Source organism: Thamnophis sirtalis, unplaced genomic scaffold (genome assembly GCF_051295495.1).
Source record: "Thamnophis sirtalis isolate CommonGarterSnake01/CBP01778 unplaced genomic scaffold, rThaSir2_p1.2 scaffold_8, whole genome shotgun sequence".
NCBI lineage: Eukaryota > Metazoa > Chordata > Lepidosauria > Squamata > Natricidae > Thamnophis > Thamnophis sirtalis.
This window is the reverse complement of record NW_028261388.1, coordinates 49,650,357-49,670,197: the sequence shown is the minus strand read 5'-3', so window position 1 is coordinate 49,670,197 and position 19,841 is coordinate 49,650,357. Positions and strand designations below refer to the sequence as shown.

Below are 19,841 nucleotides of genomic sequence, written 5' to 3'. Positions count from 1 at the left end.
TGAACTGGTAGTAGCGGTGGCAGGAAGCTCTGCCTACCCACCCAGACGCATTTGTGCATGCACAGAAGTGCGCACAAGCACATGATCAAACCGGTAGGAAAAAAAATTGGAAACCCACCACTGGGAACAGGGCTACTAGATGACACTGTCAATTCAGCAATACATTTGGGAGGTATTGTTTGACTTTAGAAGTGAAACATTCTGTAAAAGCTAAATTCAAATTGCAGTTATTAAAAAGGATGCATGTAGAATTTCCCTTCAGGGTGTGTTAAAAACAAGATTGCATATTGGTACAATGTAAATGGATGCAGTGGGGTTTAATTTCTTTTATTTAAAAGAAGTTTAAAATCCTGATGATTACAAGTAATAATTTCTGCAGCTAACAGTTGGCTGGAGTTTTACAGTTTAAATTTGATAGTGCCAGTAGATGGGAGGAAATTTGGAAGTTACAGAATGGACCCATGTCTTTTTCCACTGACTCCCTTTACTGAGAAGCATAACAGGTTTTTAAAGGATACATTTTCCTTAAATATAAATAAAATACATCCTTTAACATTTTTAAAATTCTACCTAAAGATTTATTGAGCAGATGAATAGATCAACAGGAAAATTGTTGTGGTGTCACATCTTAGATTCTAGATCTGTGTGGGAAAGGCAATATATTTGATATTTTGATATGACCATCAAAAGCTTTTCAATTTTCTGGCAGAAAAATTCAGATTTATATAATACCCTTTTCCCAAATGATGCTTGTCTTGGTAAATTTCTCGTGGTTTCCAAGTGTTAGAAAGAGCATAAATTGAAAAGGGTGTGGCAGGAAGGCATGCTTTATTCCACAGTAGGTTGGCAGAGACATTGTGACACCTAATCCAGTTGTGAGTCAGGAACTGCCTTTGCTTGCTCTTTATATTGACTTTCCTGATCGACCTGTTGCTTCGCCATGTGTGTCAAAGACACACGGGTGCAGTTTCTCACTTGTGGACCAGGCTTCCCTCTTATATCTGGTGCATTATAGCTGTCAACATCCTTGGCAACCCAGCACTCCTGGAGAGCAATGGCCTAAGAAGGTTGACCTGGCCTTTTATTCAGCTCACTGTGTTTCTTCAGTGATTGTCTAAAGCTGCAGTTGTTCCCAAGCTTCTTTGTCTCTGCTGTGAGGTGCTGTTCCTAGGTATTTAGATTTCAGGGAACTGAAGGAGACCCCCAGCCTGCTTTCCTCTGTATGACAAAATGGGTGAAAAAAAGAAAAGCTTTTATTCTAGAGAAAAGGAGGGGGAGGAGAGGAAACTTTACAAATACACCCAAATGACCCATTCCGACTTAGCATGGAACTTAACAAGTTACACCCACTTTCTGAGCCAGAAACGGAATGAAAGATTCATGCTTCCTCATTTTTGTTGCTAGAATTGGCTGCTTTCTGAAATGAGAGCAGAGAATATGTCTCTGTCACTGAGGAAAGAGGTAAGAATATCTACCAGTAGATATTCTCCTATTGGGTGCGCTTATAGCCCTAAGCAAAAAAGTGGGACTGGGGAAAAATGTATATGAGAGGTTGCTGTGGTAATTGGTATGCTATTTACAGAGTATTCCTTGTGTTTTCACATGTCTGATTTTCTTCTATGCCAGAAGCCGAAAGGTGTCCTTTTCTGTTTCTTTTATACAAATAGGCCTTAGAGAATTTTCTCCTATCTTTTCATCATTTATCTATAGACCTGAAATGTGAGACTTTTTCAAAAAGGAAATTTGATGCAGTGGAAGGGAGTGATTGAGTAAACTATTCCCAGAGAGGCAAGGAAGACAGTAAGTTTCATGTTACATATTAAAGATGCACGTTTTCCCTTAGCTGCTTGCTTGTATAATTATAGGTTATCCACCTGAGTTACCTTTAAAGCTTACCTTGTGCAAGTTTCCAGTTTCAGTGAAGATTCTGCTGTGAGTACTGAGAATGTGGGAATGTGATTCTGCAATATTTATACTTGATTTCTCCACCTTCATGTCTTCAGGAACCTTAGCTTATTCCCATTCAGCAAGGCCCACAGAATGATTCCAATGATATTTCTCATGGCATTGGAAAGGATTCTTCCTAGGGAAAGCTGCATTTTAGTTACAAGAAGTGATTGGATCTGTCCCATTTAGATTTGCAAAGCACAGCTGTTTAAAATCATTTTGTGCAATTATGGCAATTTTTTCTTTACAAACTTTTAATATTAATTTGAAATGTTTCCTTTCAAGTTGAAGTTTCTTTCCTTTAGGAGATAATGAATTGTGAGTAGCAAAGGTTTTTGACTTGTATTTCTTTTAATTCCTATTTTTTAAAGTCAACCTTGCTATATTCACTCTTCATTTTTCTGTTCGTTTGTTTTTTGTTTTCAATGTTTTTATTTGTAACTGTTCAGATTATTGGAAGCTGAGTAGGATATAATTTTATAATATAGAAAGATACAATATAATATAATTATTAATAATATTTGGTTCATGTTCAAAATTGATAGCAAAGTTTAAGTAAAGAAATTACTTGGACACTGCAATAAAATGTAGTGTACAAAGAATGGATTGTAAGCTGATATCAGTATCAAAATGCAATAAACCTGAGTTAAGACAGAATGGTGTAGGCCAGTCTTCTCCAATCTGGTGCTGCTGGCTGAAAATGGGGGAACAAAGTTGTTACCTATCATATTCAGAGAGCAACAGATTGAGGTGTTAAAGCTCTTGCTTGTTTCTGACTCAGATTGCCGGATATTATAGCAATAGATAGGCTGCATTTTGAACTTCATAACTGGCCCACATTTTGTCACTTGGACTTTTATCTCAAGATTACACAAACAAAATTCATTAGCTTTATTAAGACACTGTTACTGCTTTGCTTGGGTCATTTCAAAAAATCCAGTTATCAAAACTATTATTAATTTTGGAAGTGTTACTTTCAAAATTGATTTAAATGATCAAATGAAATCAACATAAAAAGCCTCTCTGGACCAGGCTTCTGTGAATATATCAATTTTGACCTTAAAAGCAATCATGATTTCATTTTCAAATATTTTGAAATTTGCGGACATAGTTGTATTCTTAGTGTACCGTATTTATTCTTAAAAAGAACATTCTTACAATCAGCATTGTTTCTTGATTTGTTATTTCTTCTGTGATTAAAGCAAATTTTCTATATTGGTGCCCATCAGTTCCAGGAGGCTTGAACAGGAAGTTGACAGATGCATACTTTTCTAGCTTTAATCTGCAGAGGGTATAAATGACATCAAAATGTTGGTGAAACTGGGCAATCAAGGTCTCTGTCTCTGTCTCTCTCTCTCTCTCTCTCTCTCTCTCTCTCTCTCTCTCACACACACACACACACACACACATGAATGTTAAAAAATTCACAGACTGTCAACTGTCTGGTCCTACCCACTATTTTGTGTCATTGACTCCCTTGGTGGATGTCCCTGCTTAGATTACCAGTGCATTTTCCCCCTTATGTTTTCAGTGCATGAATGCTGCTGATTTTATAAAGTGCCTTAATATAAGGCTGATACAAAAGTTTGACTACTGTATCTTAAATATGCAGTTTTATTTTAAAATATTAAAAATAAAAAAAATTCCAGTAGATGTCAGTGTTCAGCATTCCTTTCCCCTTCTCCTTCCCCTCTCTTCATGGCGCTAGAGTGCAGTAAATTATGGCCTGTGCAAATCTTAAGTAGTATGTTGAACCAGAACAAAAGTTGAGTTGCTAAACCCAAACAATATTGGATAGCTGAGCAAAGCAATACTCTTCTTTCTTTGCATTGCAAATTTGTAGCTAAATTTCCCTGATGTTATTCATAACATTATCTCTTACTTCCTGGAGAAACTGCACATACTTGGTTGTTTGAAGCAATCTGAGGCACACCTAATAATGTTCAAGAAAGATATGTACTACATTGACTTTTGTGACCCTAATGAACTTGGAGATTTATTATGGAAAAATGTCATGGATCGTAGCCATCTTTATCAGATATGATTCATGAATTCTCTTGCAACATGAAATCAGTTCACTTTTAGGATACCACATTGTGTCTTTGCTGTAACAGAAGTAACATTATCTTTCTTCATTATGCAAGAAAGTATAAATAATAAGTATTGTCTCAAGAACTGTTTAGTCTTTCTTTCTTCAACTTTTCCTCCATATGTGGTTATGATTGAAATTGCCAGTATTTCCAGTTGTACGATATCTGGAGGAGGTCAGCTTGTGTAAAAACTTAATTTATCTTCACCCTCTTCTCTTCTCTTTGGCTTTATTATGAAAACTGACAGGGCAAGTAAACCAATATAGGTAGCAATAAAGTTGCATAGATAAAATACCAGGTTATCTCAAGTATTGCAACTTTCAACCAGTTATTTGTTTTTAATCAGAATAAGTTTTTTAAAATCACTGCTATATCCAGGATCTTTAGATTAATATTTAAAATAGTGAATGTGCAGGAGTGGACATTGTTTTAACCATGTTTTCTTCGGAATGTCTTTCTGGGTATTTGTGCATGAGTGATTCCACCATGTTTCAGTGATTTTTATGGAACAATAATCCATCTCTGGATGAGAGAAATAAATTATTAATAGAGCTGAATGTTTCAGCATGGGGCTTTTAAGGGAGGTCAGGAGACAGAATGCTCAGTTCAAGATTAACACAGCCAGGCTACAATGCTCCTGGAGCAGTGAGGAAGAAAATGGGTAGAGAACAAGTTTAAGAATCCTGAAAGCATTTATACTTTAGTCATAGATGGTAGAGAAAACTGCACCTGACTCCATCTGATTCCAAAAGCATCCTGCCTTTAAATGGTTGTGTGGTTATAACCTACTCCAGTCTTAATAATATAAACAAAAGTGACGCTTTTATTCCTTTAATTCAGCAGGTATATCCTTTGACTGTTGGTTTAATTATGCTGCAAAACATTGTCATGAGTCTTTTAAGACGCCAAAACACAAAACATTTCTAACAAATTCAAGCCTCAAGAATACTTTATAAAGAATACATTATAAAAATGCTGTGGAGAAATTGGACTTGTTTTCCTCTTCTTTTAGAGAGTGAACTTTTTATTTGGCAGTATTGAGAAAGTTTGACATATTTGAGCCTAAGTTAAGTCCTCCAGTTTCGACAAAGCTAACTAACATAGCCCTTGTTTAGGCACATAACATGAAAAAAATAATTTTGCTGATTTTTTTCAGCAGAGATGTAAAGAATGCAATCATATTAATCCCTGTCAATATAAACAGAGTGACTGTAATGTTGACAGAGTCAGTTTGAAAGTTAAAAGCGCGGAGCTTGGTGAAATACATCATAGTCAGAATCACAGATGTTAGCAGAGGAAGAGACCTGAACTCAGCACCATAGTAGCAAAAGTTTCTCTGGTTAAGCCAGAATTCTGAAGAATCCTGGCTTATATCTGTTTGATGAGCCCCATTTGTTATTTCCCCCCTGCCAGGGAAAGCAGTTAAAAAACTTGGAAATATTTGGAATGGAGTGGAGTGGAGTGGAATGGAAATGAATAGAATAGAATAGAATATGTCTGGATATGGTTTGGTACAAATATGTAATATGATTTGTTAAATAAATCTTTAATTCAGTATTTCATGAAGAAATGATGAAATAATATTGATCCTCACTGGTGGACCAATATTTTAGAAGGTTTTATCTATTTTTCCATAGATTGTGATTTAGTTTGGTAGATCTTATACAAGAAATCTCACATTAAAGTTTATGGAGTTCTTTTCTTTTTTATAATCAGGGTCTGAATAATTCCTGAACAGAAATTTGCTCATGGGCTATGTAGTGATAACAACATATACTATTTTCACTCTTTAAAAAACCTGTTAGGAAACAGTTGCATTATTTATCACAACTGAATAGCGGATAGCAACAGAACAGTTCCTACAGCATGTTAAGTATAGCTTTTAGATATCCAAGAGAGATGGCATTTTGATCTGTTTATATAATATAACAAAGCTTACCTAGTGTAGGTGAATGTTTTTATAATAGATTAAAAAAAACAAAGCTAAACTGGAAAGGATTATCTAATTATGGGAGAAAATGCACTTTCAAATAATATTGCTGCACAACACAGAAGAACTGGTATATTTGATCATATATGTTTTATTGAAGTGCATTCTCTCCCAGTATTAAGCAAATTTACCAAAATAGTTTGGGACTGACTTCTATCATCTAATTATACGATAGTTTATATTATCTTGAGATTTGTTTGCATACACAGTGGTGTAAACCAGCACTATCTCAATCAAATTCATTTTGCATCCTTCATCATTCCAGAGATTCCTTAACACTACAAACTGGAATATTCCTAGTTGAAATATCAAATCTCTCCTTTTGCGGTGGCTTTTTAACTGTCTTGCCTGATTAGCATATATTGGAAACTCAATATTTCCTAACTATCTTGTAAACCTTTAGCTAGTTTAATAAAGATATTCCCAGTTGATACTAATTTTCATAGGAGCAGTTCTACATACATGGAGATTAGAATATTAGCATGAAGGGGCTCTGATAGGTCATCTTTGATTAGGTTTGCCTAACAAGGTAATGCCAATTTTCTGCAGCTAAAATCTGCAAACAAAGAACCACTCATCTGTCTCCTCATTTTCTCTTTCTAAAAAAAATGGAAACCAATATTTTGGTTGAAATGAGCATTCTTGCATACTGAATTTTTTATAATTGAGAAGATACATTTAAGGGCATTCAACTACTGTATTTGAAAAACCAGCATTAACTTTATTATAACTTTTATTATTTAGAGGAGGGCTATAAGTCTTCTGTATCTACTGTAGACCCAAGTTTATATACCCCCCTCTTGCAAGTCATGGGTTTATAACAATAATCTTCACTAACAGTCTGTTTCTAGATTACCCATTTAATAATTGCACCACGAATACCATTCACGCTAACAAAATCACCGTAAGTCAATTGAAAAAGGCAGTTTTACAGGTAACATCCTGTGGCATTACTTTTACTATTATTAAACATCTGCCTACCTCAGATGTTTTGGGGAAGAATAGGTGGACAAAAAATGCCAAATGCAGTTTAAATATCTCACTGATTGGGTGGCCAACCATAATAATGCTATGGAAAAAGAAATATGCTGTTAAACCAATTGCAATTGGAGCCCTTGGAGAAATACCTAAAGGATATCTTCACTATCTGGAAATTTTGAATTTTTCAGATCTGAATATCCTAATTTTACCCCTTGCTTGGAACACACTATATTCTTAGTCACTACCTTAATAATTCTTAGTCCTTGGTTAGGACTTCAGTTATTAAGTTTTTGCAAATCTTAGACTGTGAATCTAAGTGCAGATTACTACTACTATTACTATAACAACAACTACTAATGATAATACTGATAAAAATTGGAACTGCTTTCTTTTAATTATTTTATTTTTTTGAAATCTGCAAACTACATCCAGCAGGCAATCCTTGATTTGAAGCTGCTTCTATTTGAAGGGGTGGTCAATTCAACCCTGCTTTTTTTCTTATAATAAGACTATAAAAAGTCTAATTGCATCAGCATCAGTACCTGGCTAAAAGAGCTGGTAAATGGAAGATTTGCTGGCTACACTTTCTCACTATAGTGAAATGTTCTGTATTTCTTGCTAAATTATAGTAATTATTTCTAAATCTGCACCTGCATCTATATATAAAAAATAACACATGCTGACCTTAGGCAACCTGGCATTCTGCTTTGTTCTCTTATGTATTTTTTCTTTTTTTCTGGGTGGTGATCATCCCTTAGTAACTGCTCTGGTTTACAGTGACAGTGGGTTTTTGTGTGTATTGTAATTTGCTCTGTTTAGCTGGGAAGCAAGAGATGAAAAAGTTAGACAGTGAGGAAACATTACAATGACATCTCATTATGCTTTTAAAATCTCTAGGTGTGGCGTCAGAAAAATAAGGCTGAGACCAAGCAGATTGTTTTAGTCTGCTTTCATAGATTATTTCTCATCTCCATAATGTCTGCACCACTAGTCCCAAGGGCCAAGAAGATCTAAGCAAGTCATGAATGGCATCATGGCTGAATACCTGCATCTTTTCCAGCTAACCAGGGCTATTAACATTTAAATTGAGAATGATGGGGGAGGGGGAGAAGGCAGTCTAGACAGAATAAACAAACTCACTTCATAAAAGTATAACACAAAAGGCAGGAGATGAAGTAGAACCAGAGACGTCTAAGAATTAAGCCATGTATTTCAGCCATGGATCAAAACAGTAATTATTCTTTTAAAATATATTTATTTTAGGGAGAGTGCACACAGAATCACTTAGTTGTAACCAAAATAAAGGTTGATAGTTTTATAGCAGTCTAAATACTAAGAGCTATCTAAGTTTTAAATTGTTTTTGTAATGTATTATCTAGGACCTGAGGTTTAAAATTAATAGATGTATACTGTACACAGTGTTCTCCCCCCTCCCTCTCTCCCCCTCCCTCTCTAATTAAAAATGTATTTTAAATAAGTCCCTATTTCATATGGATGCAAGTCAGAAGGAACACTTAAAAAACAAAGACAGCCGGAAAATTATCTGGTTAGCTCTTGGTTTAAATTCTTTATGTATTAATATTTTGATTATATTTATATCCAGATTTCGTGCAAGATGCTCATACCTCTATTTGATTTTTCATGTCAATTTTATTGTGAGGGCAGGTATTTGTTTACTACCCAATCAAAGTAAAAACTGCTTGAGGTAGGCCATATTAGGGCATCCAAGAAATATTAGAACCTTATTGGAATGGGCTATAGTAGTCAATCAAAAAGTTCAGCGGTTCAAATCCCTAGCGTCATGTAACGGAGTGAGCTCCCGTTACTTGTCCCAGCTTCTGCCAACCTAGCAGTTCGAAAGCACGTAAAAATGCAAGTAGAAAAAATAGGAACCACGTTTGGTGGAAAGGTAATAGTGTTCTGTGCACCTTTGATGTTTAGTTATATAGGCTACATGACCATGGAGACGTCTTTGGACAGCGTGGCCCTTCGGCTTTGAAACAGAGATGAGCACCGCCCCCTAGAGTCAGGAACGAGTAGCATAAATGTGTGAGGGAAACCCTTACCTTTACCTTTATAGTAGCAGAATTGTGAAAGCCTGACAGAATTTCTCCTTTCTTCCTCCTCATATCAAGGAGAGTCAAATGAGACAATCGACTTACTTTTTCATGCTTTTCTATTTCCAGGATTAAGTTCACATTTTCCTAATGGTTACTGCATATTTTCTTTCTCTGGGTTGCTCTACACCATCTCATTCTATTCTCCAGTTATTCTGAATGGGCATTAAACTAATGATAGGCCAGTTCCATTTCAGTAATAAAATGATTCTAAATCTGTTTTGTTGTTTATTTACTGACATTTGTTTATAGCTCGTAGAATACTAGGAACCTTATTTTGAAAATGCCCAGATCAGACATCCTGATCTGGCGGGTGGAGGCTAGAGCCAGGATAGAATCTGGGAGATTTCTATATTATGAGAAGGGAGATTTTTTTTTGAAAAATACATAATTAGCTAGATGCTTTTTGACTCAATTAAGATTGTGGGTGTTTATTTATTTAAGCCAGAGGTCTTCAAACGTAGCAACTTTAAGACTCGTGGACTTCAACACCCAGAATTTTCCAGCTGGCTGGAGAATTCTGGGAGTTGAAGTCCACGAGTCTTAAAGTTGTCAAGTTTGGGGACCCCTGATTTAAGCAGTCCTGAGAGAAAACGTTTAGCTAAAACACTGCAGAGAGATGACTTGTTCAATCAAGAGCTTGAATTGCTCTTGCTCTCTCCTCCTCACAGCCCTCTTCTCCATCATAAAAGGGAGTCGAAATTGGTAGACCAGGATTTTCCTTTTTTTAATGGTTTATTTTAAATCTCAGTTTAAAGTTGAGCCTAGTTGTAAAAGATAAAATAACCATTAATTTGGTGGAAGTGTTTTACCTCTAAATTTGGTAGAGGTCTACAAAATAAGTGGGATATATGTGTGATCTGTAGGTCACTTGTTGCTCTCCTCTGCCTTACTTGAAGAACTAATTCATACAAAGAAATGTAACAATCATTCCATTTATTGAAGCAGAATAGTAGAACTTCATCTTTGTTCTTAACCCTCTCTGTTCATAGCCACAATAAACAAAAAATATTTTGGATTATTACAGTTAAAACAATATGGTGATAATGATAATAACACTAGTAACTAATACACAGAAATTGATAATGATAGAATATCCCACTTCCCCCCCCTCTTTTTTTGTATCCAATGCACTTTTTTTCTTTTTACAATCCTGTAATCCCTTAATTCAGGATTATTATTATTATTATACAATTGTATCACAGCAGCCAGTTGTTTCGCCAGATTTGGCATTGGTTACTAGTCAGGCCCCACCCAGGGGCCTAGGACGTCGTAACGTATTTTCGTAATATGCGTGCAGATCCAAGCAGTGCGGATTTTTGCATTTGACTGATGGTGATTTTGTCAATTTTTAACTGTTTTAAATGTAATTCCAGTGCTTTTGGAATAGCACCCAGTGTGCCAATTACCACTGCTGGTTTGTGCCATAGTCGTTGAATAATAATAATAATAATAATAATAATAATAATAATAATAATAATAATAATAATAATAATAATAATAATAATAATAATTATTATTATTATTATTATTATTATTATTATTATTATTATTATTATTATTATTATTTAATGGATTTATAGGCCGCCCAATCCCGGAGGACTCCAGGCGGCTTACACAACAAAAGAAGTAATTAGTAAAAAAGTAAAAGAAAACTATTTAAAACATCACCATGCACCCAATCTGATCAGGGCTGGACCTCAGTACTGAGGTCAACAGCCTCAGGCCTGCCAGAATAGCCAGCTTTTAACGGTTTTTCTGAAGGCCATGAGAGTGGGTAAGGTCCGGATCTCTGGGGGTAGTTCATTCCATAGGGCCGGAGCGGCCACAGAGAAGGCCCTTTTCCGGGGAGCCACCTGCCGACACTGCCTGGCTGACGGCACCTGAAGGACACCCACCCTGTGTGATCTCACCGGCCATTGGGAGGTATGCAGCAGTAGGCGGTCTCGCAGGTATCCTGGTCCTAAGCCATGTAGGGCTTTAAAGGTAATGATCAGCACCTTGAATTGCGATCGGAGACCAATAGGAAGCCAGTGCAGCTCGCGGAGGATAGGTGTAACATGGGTGTATCTTTGTACACCCAATATCGCTCGCGCGGCTGCGTTCTGGACTAATTGTAGTCTCCAAACGCTTTTCAGGGGCAGCCCCATGTACCGCGCATTACAGTAGTCTAGTCTTGAGGTGACGAGGCCATGAGTGACCGTTTGAAGTGCCTCCCGATCCAAATAGGGCTGCAACTGATGCACCAGGCGAACCTGGGCAAAGGCCCCCCTAGTCACAGCCAACAGATGGTGTTCCAATGTCAGCTGTGGATCCAGGAGGACCCCCAAGTTGCGGGCCCTCTCTGAGGGGTGTAAATTCTCACTCCTCAGGGTTAAGGATGGACTATCTGGACTGCAACATCCACAGCCACTTGGTCTTGTCAGGATTGAGTGCAAGTTTGTTCACTCCCATCCAGATCCTGACAGCTTCCAGGCATCAGCACATCACGTCCACCGCTACACTGAGCTGGCACAGGGCGGAGAGATACAATTGCGTATCGTCTGCATATTGATGGTATTTAACCCTGTGCTGACGAATGATCTCACCCAGGGGCTTCATGTAGATGTTAAATAGGAGGGGGGACAGGACCGAACCCTGCAGCACACCATATTTAAGGGGCCTAGGGGGTTGACCTTTGCCCCCCAACCAACACCGACTGCGACCTGTTGGAGAGGTAAGAGGAGAACCACCGTAAAACGGTGCCTCCCACTCCCACCTCTTCCAGCCGTCGCAGAAGGATACCATGGTCGATGGTATCGAAGGCCGCTGAGAGGTCAAGGAGCACCAGGAGAGAGGAATGTCCCCCATCCCTGGCCCGCCAGAGATCATCGGTCAGTGCGACCAAAGCGGTTTCGGTGCTGTACCCAGGCCTGAAACCAGACTGAAAGGAATCTAGGTAATCTGCTTCATCCAAGGTCCGTCGGAGTTGAAGGGCCACCACCTTCTCGACAACCTTCCCCAAAAAAGGAAGGTTGGAGACAGGACGGTAGTTCTTAAGAATAGCTGGGTCCAGAGAAGGCTTCTTAAGGAGGGGTCTTACGACCTCTTCCTTCAAAGGTTGCAGGAAAGATCCCTCCTGTAAGGACGCGTTCGTAATCATCTGGAGCCAGCCTTGTGTTACCTTCCTGCTGGTCAAGACCAGCCAGGAGGGGCACGGGTCCAGTAAACAGGTGGAGGCACTCATCTCTCCCATGGTCTTGTCCACTTTCTTAGGGGTGACAAGCTCAAACTCATTCCAGGAAATCTGATCAAGACTCTCCCTCGGCATCTCCGCTGGTACTGCCCAAGTGGAGTCCAGGTCTGCCTGTATCTGAGTGATTTTGTCCGACAGAAACTGAGTGAACTCCTCAGCCCTTCCCTGTAAGGGTTCCCCCGCATCCTCACCCTTCAAGTGGGAGCGGGTTACCCTAAACAGGGCGGCTGGACGAGATTCAGGATAGAGTCAGGTTACTGGGTGGAGCTGGGTGGAGCTGAGCATTTACTGGCTGGATGCCTTTCATGATGCCTATGCGGAGTTTGCAGCAGATATTTTTTCTTTGTGCCCTAGGAGAGAAACATGTGCCAGTACCTAGGTTTGGACTCTCAACCTTCTGAATGGAAGGAGAGCAACTTCATCACTAGGCTACCACACCGCACTTTGGTACCTAAACAATGGAATGCTAATAACTTAAAGTATATTATATAAATATAATTGTACTGAAATAACAATGTATCAATAATTATATTTACACAATAAAAAGAGCCCCCCCACACACAGTTGTTATAATTATTGAACAACTGTAGAGCCAGTGGTATCATTTAATTATATCACTCTTCATTGTACCCTACTGTGTTAACACGTCAAAGGCTATTGATGGTCATTCTATCTAAAGTAGCAGATATGAACTAGTGATGAGAAAAATATCTCTAGTGCTTTTCCCTTAATCCTGCAGAGCTCCATCCTTGTGTCTGCTGTGTGTTTTATTCCCATTGTCTATTCTGACTGTGGATTCTGTGAATTGGAGGTCAAAATGTCCGTAAGTCATCAGGTTGAAGAAGGCTGCCTGTGACCTTAGTATTGTAATGCATATGGGCTATTCCAAACTCCTCCTTTTTTAGATTATTAATTCCTATTTCTTATTTGCTGATTTTATTGTTGTTTGGAGGATGTGACATGTCAGTTACATAGAGATACAAGGTCTTTGGGGAGGGATAATTAACTTTCTATTTATAGTTTTGTGTAGGATTGATCTTCATACTGGGATGAATCATTTATTTGACAGTTTTATCTGCAGCTTTGTTTGCGAATGTTCCATGATTAGACAAATATGCCTGAGAACGATAGCTGCTTGAGAGGCGGGGGGGGGGGGGAAGAAATCTTTCCACTTATTCTTTCAGAACATCTACTTGTTACTGCAATATATTTATGGAGTGGGGAGTTATAAAAACTCCTGTGAAAAGTTCCTCTTTTGGACGTGGACATTAAATCAGATTTATATCAGCTATAGTTTGCAAAATGTATTTTGCTATGAATGTACTTTGATTCTCTTTGCATATTGTAAGCTCAAGATTCTCAACCATATATTCCAACCATAGGATTGTTTCTGGAATGTAATATACTACACAAATGTTCTCAGAAATAAGCATACTGTGGTAGCATCACACCTACATTTTGAAATCCATTATCAACATAAAAGTAATCGCGAATAGCACTTTTTTGCCTGATGATAATCTGAACTCAGGTCCAATGATGATGATAAGGATAATACATTGCATGAGATAGATTGCAAGATGATTACATTTTTTTTCTTTTTCTATTTTTTTGTATTATAACATTTCTCTTTTATTTTCATTTTCATTTTCATACACTCACATGTATACTGTACATAGCCAACGCCATACAGCATTAAACAATAATTGCATCAATTCCTTGTCAACAATGCCCCAGAAAATAGAAACCCAATATAACTCTTCCGCTCTCCATATACCTCCTTCTTCCATCACCCTCCAACTTTCTATCTTCCCTCCATCATCCCCCTCTACCCTACTTCCCCTCCCCCTCTACCACTCTTCTCTCCACATCTACATCCCCCTCTACCCTACTTCCCCTCCCCCTCTACCACTCTTCTCTCCACATCTACTCCCCCCCTTCCTTCTCACCTTTCCCTCCCACCCTCTCTCCCATCCCTCTCTGCCCATCTTTATTCTTTCCCACTCCTCCGCTCCTTGGTGTATTTCCGCTATATGTCAATATACTTGGCCTATCCTATTTTTAAAGAAAAGTTAAGAAAAAAAACAGTATACATGTGAAGTCACATTACATTGAGATCTAACACATCTTGTCTAACTTAATATATATCCGTCCCTCCCCCACCCTCCCCCCCACCTCCTTCCCCCTCCCGACTTCCCAGAACCCGTACACGGTATAGATTTTTAACAAACACAGTCTAAGATGATTACATTTTTGAAATATCTGAATATCACTTTTTCCATGCTCTAAATCATGAGCAAAACCTAAACAAGGCAATTAAATAATAATAATAAAAAAATCAGGGGACCCAACAGTTTCAGAGTTGTAAGGAGAGACAAGGGTGAGGAAAGAGAGAGCAGGGACATTCCTATATTGCCAGTAATTAAGAGGAAGGGGAAAAAGGAAACAAAGGGAGAAACTACTTACCCAATGCCATATAATTCCTGTTGTTTGTCAGTTTAATAATAAAATAAAATTAGAAGGCAACGTGAGCTGTCATGTACAGTGGTTAGGGATGAATTTTACAGATACAAGTAATATTGTGTGTACTTAGTTGGTATAATCCACATACCCAACATAACCCTTTCATTAAAGGACTTGCTTGATTGGCTGAAAGAAGAAATACTAGCAAACTTTCCAAATCTGCCTTTGGATTCTGTGTCATAGCCCCTTCCTCATGCTCAGACGATGGGGAAGATCAAGGAAGATCTTGGAGAACAAAATCGATAAGCAATGGTCCTAGATGACTAGGCTGGAAGGTTTGAACTCCTTTAACAAAAGACTTGTAGGCCCAGCTCTGATTGGAACTTCTCAGAGCATCCTCCAAGTCATCAACTCCAGGTGAGATGCCAAAGAGCTAAAATATATCAGGAATGCGAGATTGGACAGTTCCTGTGCTCCTGGAATACACTGACATTCTGAGCTGAGTGAATGCTGTCCAGCATGATTAGAACAGAGATGTGAAATCTGGACCTAAAGCTTACCATCTGGATGGATGTGAGTCAGAGCTGGGTTCATCTTTGATGCGCTTCATTAAATAGCTGCCTGAAATCCTGCTAACCTTGATATATTTGACTTTGCTTTGACTTAATGCCATTTTGGATTTGGAATTTTAGGTTGATTAGCTCAGTTCAAATATTGGGCTGTTTTGGGGCTAAACCTTTGCATAATTACCTACCTATTGCAGTTTGTAAATTTGTTTGACGTCCCAGCTTAGTTTTCTGTTTATGAGAGGTTAGATAGGAAAAGGAACACAGTAGTCTCACTTTCTATGTGCAATGCTCTAGTTTCTGAGTAACTGGTTAAGGAAGAAAAAGGGCTTTTGTGGCTAATCCTCCACTCCATATTAATAAAGACTGCCTTATAAATGGATAGATTAAAAGGCGTCTATGGTATTGTAAACTGATGCACTAGAAATAAATTACTATGCATGCTTCTAGAAAGGAGTCTCTGTTTCTAGGGTTGGTCTGGGGCAAATCTAAGCACAGCACCTGAGCACGTGTCCTCCAGCTAAGTGAAATGGTCAAATGCCATATAAACATATTAATCTTTCCTAGGAACTCAGCTGTTTGGTCTAATTGGTATGTTTCTCCAGTGGGTTTACTTTGTTCCTCTTGGGAACAGTTTTTTCTTATCCCTTTTTGAGGTTGAGAAACAAGAAGTGCTTAGCTTTGAGTGATCTTTCTTGTTAATAACTGTTATAGTTCAAATTTAGCATTTCTTTAAGAGCCCTTTAATTAGCTGAGATGAAGAGATACGCGTTGGCTTGTGAAGTAGACCTTTTGTATCCCACAGTGATGAGTTCATAAAAGTTTAGATTTTGAGCATGGGCTTTTTTTCAGGCATACTTAATTGAATGCTAAATACTGATTGCAATTGAGTAATAGTTGTCTCTGGATATAAGCATTTAGAGGCAGATGTCAACTGCAACTTCCAAGTAGTCTTCAAAAGTAGCCCCACATAAAGTACGTGACAGTAGTTGACTTTAGGGGTAGTAATAGAATGTGAAGTGGTGAGATTACAGTGCCTTGAACCAGCATGACCCAATAATTATTGTCACTGCATTTAGGGGATGGTCCAAATAATCACAGAAAGTTGTTCAACAAAATGTTGTAATTTAAGGCTATGGTCTTAGGTCTCCACAGTAATGCATGATGCACAAATTGAAGTCAGTAAGATTTGGTATTGAGTTGAAATAATAGCTAGTTTCAGACACAAACATTTTAGCAAATGAAGGTAAATATGTGTGTCTTAGGATAATGTTGCAGGATCCAATTTGAGTCGGTCACTTGGATCAAAAGTTTTTTCTTCAAAGCTTTCGGGCTGGAGCCCATCATCAGGGAACTTCTCTCCAGAATATGCACATACATGAGAGAGGTTCCCTGATGATGGGCTCCAGCACTAGTCCAAAAACTTTGAAGAATAAACCTTTGGTCCCAATGACAAACTCAGATTGGATCCTGCAACAAATCCTTTAATTTGGTTGTGTCCTGGTGATTTCGTTCTTTCTCACATGTTCCCACTTTTTGTCAAATCATATCCTGTCATTTACACTTGAAACTTTTAATTATTTTCAACTTCCTTGTAAATTAGTATTTCATTGAGAAAAAAAGAGTAACAGGAAGGATAGAAGGCCATCTAAGACCACCCCTCTGTCACATAACGGCAAACTCTGATTTGTGGAATCATTGCATCCTGAGGGTTTGTCTTAGAGGGAACAAATCTGTGCAATAATCTGGGAAAACAGTTACAGTATTCTGTTCCCAAATAATTTGGTTCAAAGTAGCATGTACCAAATATTTTCTGTTATCATCCTCATGTATATACAGTATCTATGAAATGTCTGAATAATAAAGTGAATAGCTAAATCTAGGCGGATGGCTTGCAAAATGTTGTGAATCTAGCCTTGTAGATTGTTGGCAACTGACACGCTAATGAAACTATTTAAATAGGAATGATCTGCCCATTTGTTAGACTTTAAGGAACAGGTGGTGTTTTCAGTGTAATAGGTAACAATGATATCAAAATATCACACCTTCTCTTAATTTTGGGATAATTCTTTTCTACTGAGAACATTTTTTTTACAAATGTAAATGTTGCCTTTAAAGTAAAAGTGTATGGGAAAATCTGGTCATATGTATGTCTCATTCAGTTTCACCCTATACTGTTAGTCATTTTTTAAATTGTGCAATGAATTTAAGTGAAGCCAGTCAAACCTGTTTCTCCAAGTGCTGCCCTTTAAATTCAACTTGCAGATTCTGAAATTTACATGAACGTAAAAGGCATTTCAATGGGTTTGTTTCTTTTCTTATTGAGGGGGCTGTGTGAGAGTTGCTTCATATAGCGATTTGTGGAAATAGCAAAGACAAGCCATCTAATTAGAATCTTCTTCATTTCTTCACTTCACATCTTTGCATTTTACTCCTATTTAAACCAAGAGATACCATTTTAGGTTTGCATTTGTGTTAGACTATTTTTTAATGATAATTAAAGGTAAGGTAAAGAAAAGTAGTTATTACGTACTGTAGCGTGGCTTTTGTAACATCAGCACATAAATGATAAATGTAAATGATGAAAATGGAACTTTATACCCATTCTGGTTAAACTTTTGTTTTGCTTCTCTCTTTTTTCTTCCCCACCAGGATTTTGGCATATATTCACAGGCTCCTACAAGACAATAATGAAATCTTTGAATGGCAGGTGATAACATAACAACAGCTCCAGTAACTGCTCATTTAGTTAGAAATCTAAATTCCACATTTTTCCCTAAGAGAGTAGTGCCGTGCTTCAGGACTTGTTGGGTGAGGTATGTAGGTTCTATGCATTTTTGTATGAGAGCTTTCTAATGAAATTTTTGAGATTAGAACATATCTTATCATTATACCTGTTCACTTCCCATCCTCTCACTACTGATAGCACACACTTTCTCCTCCAGGTTTGAATTGCTTACCAGCCAATTTTAGAATGCGTTTTGATCTTTAATGGATAAATAGTAGATTATAAATGGCCACAGACCATTAAAACTGAAATATTTGCTGCTGTGGCATGCTAATAAAGATTAATGTAGTCTGTTACAATTAAGCAACACAAAAACACAAAGTTAATATGACTTCTGAAGATTTTTCATTTTGTACAAAATACAGATTTGCTAGAAGATAAATTGAAAAAGTCACACACACACACACAGTCATTGCTCCCTTTACTTCACTTTGCCAGCCCATTTTTTGGAGGGGAAAGGGCAGTGAATGCAATTCCAAAGAAAACATGGGTTTGCAGTCACTGACCTTTTCCATTTGGTAAGAGTACATAGAGGGTCTTATGCCATAGCTCCAGAAGTGGTAGCTCTTTGCTTTGCAGCAGACTATCAAAGGAAAGAACAGGCTACAGATATTAGACAAGGGTCCCGGAATCTTCAAATAAGGTATCCGCTAGCACTATTAGCCTTGGAAACCACTTTGTTTTTCTCTGTTGAAAGTAATTAAGACAGACTTGGCTTTAAAATAATTAGCCTGCTGCTATCATATATAGTTGGAGCTGAGAATACATTTAGTTCAGGTGACAAAGGTTTTGTATTATTGAACCTTTCTTCCCATTTTCACAGTCTTAAAACTTAGCTTGCTGTAGAAAGTACGGATCTGATGGTAATAGCCTCCCACCAGAATCTAATTTAAGTTTGCAATCTGCTGTCTTGTAAGGTACTTCACATTTAATGGTGATGGTGTAAATTCAGGAGAGCTAAAACTTTGGAGATTTTAATTTAGCTTGTAATTTCAAGTAAAGTTAATAAGAAACAAAAAAAAACAATAACAAAATGCTTAGTAAAAAGACAATTTGTTAGGAAAGCAAGAACTAGGAAAATCAATAGATTTCATTTATAATTAATATATCAGTGTATTGTTCTGTAAAGATTTACCACATAAATAGCTGAGATGTCATAGCAATAAAATCAAGAGCTGTAATCTAGAAAGTACCCAGTTCATTTTTATTAGTTTAATTATTACTATTAGTTCATGTTGATTAGATGTACGTTCCATTTTCCCTTGAGGACTTCAGAGTTATAAACTGAACAATCCTATGGGAGAGAGAGAGTTTCAGAATCACGCAGGAAGCTACATCCTTAAACAGGAAATATTTGAAAGGAAGGAAAGCAGTAGTATCTTCAAGAGGAGGCATCTTTTGTTTGTAGGAACAAACATAAGAAGTTGTTCTAGTATTTTCATTGTATGTCTTTTTAGCATTTATCAATCTAGCATTGAAGTATTGAAAGTCATACACCTGGAATGTGTTAGAACAACTACCAAAACAAGACCAATATTCCTTATTACAGAAGAGTGGTCAAAACTGAGAAAGGGTGGACTGTGTTAGTTTCCTAATACATTAATTGCAGAATTGAGATTCAAAAAGCAAACAGTTATTCTTTTTTCCTTCATGAGTTTTGAATGTGA

At 37.5% G+C, this 19,841-nt stretch overlaps 1 protein-coding gene across 6 annotated transcripts in view; it reads left to right on the top strand.

The window, feature by feature from the left end:
* Positions 1-19,841, top strand: part of TIAM1 (TIAM Rac1 associated GEF 1) — a 202,774-nt gene that overhangs the window by 82,389 nt on the left and 100,544 nt on the right. For 2 of the 6 annotated variants that reach the window (XM_087721583.1, XM_087721582.1), the window contains exon 2: positions 18,039-18,202. The exons of the other annotated variants lie outside the window; for them this stretch is intronic. The gene's annotated coding sequence lies outside the window, so the exon portion shown is untranslated. The remainder of the gene's footprint in view (positions 1-18,038; positions 18,203-19,841) is intronic. 6 annotated transcript variants of the gene reach the window in all.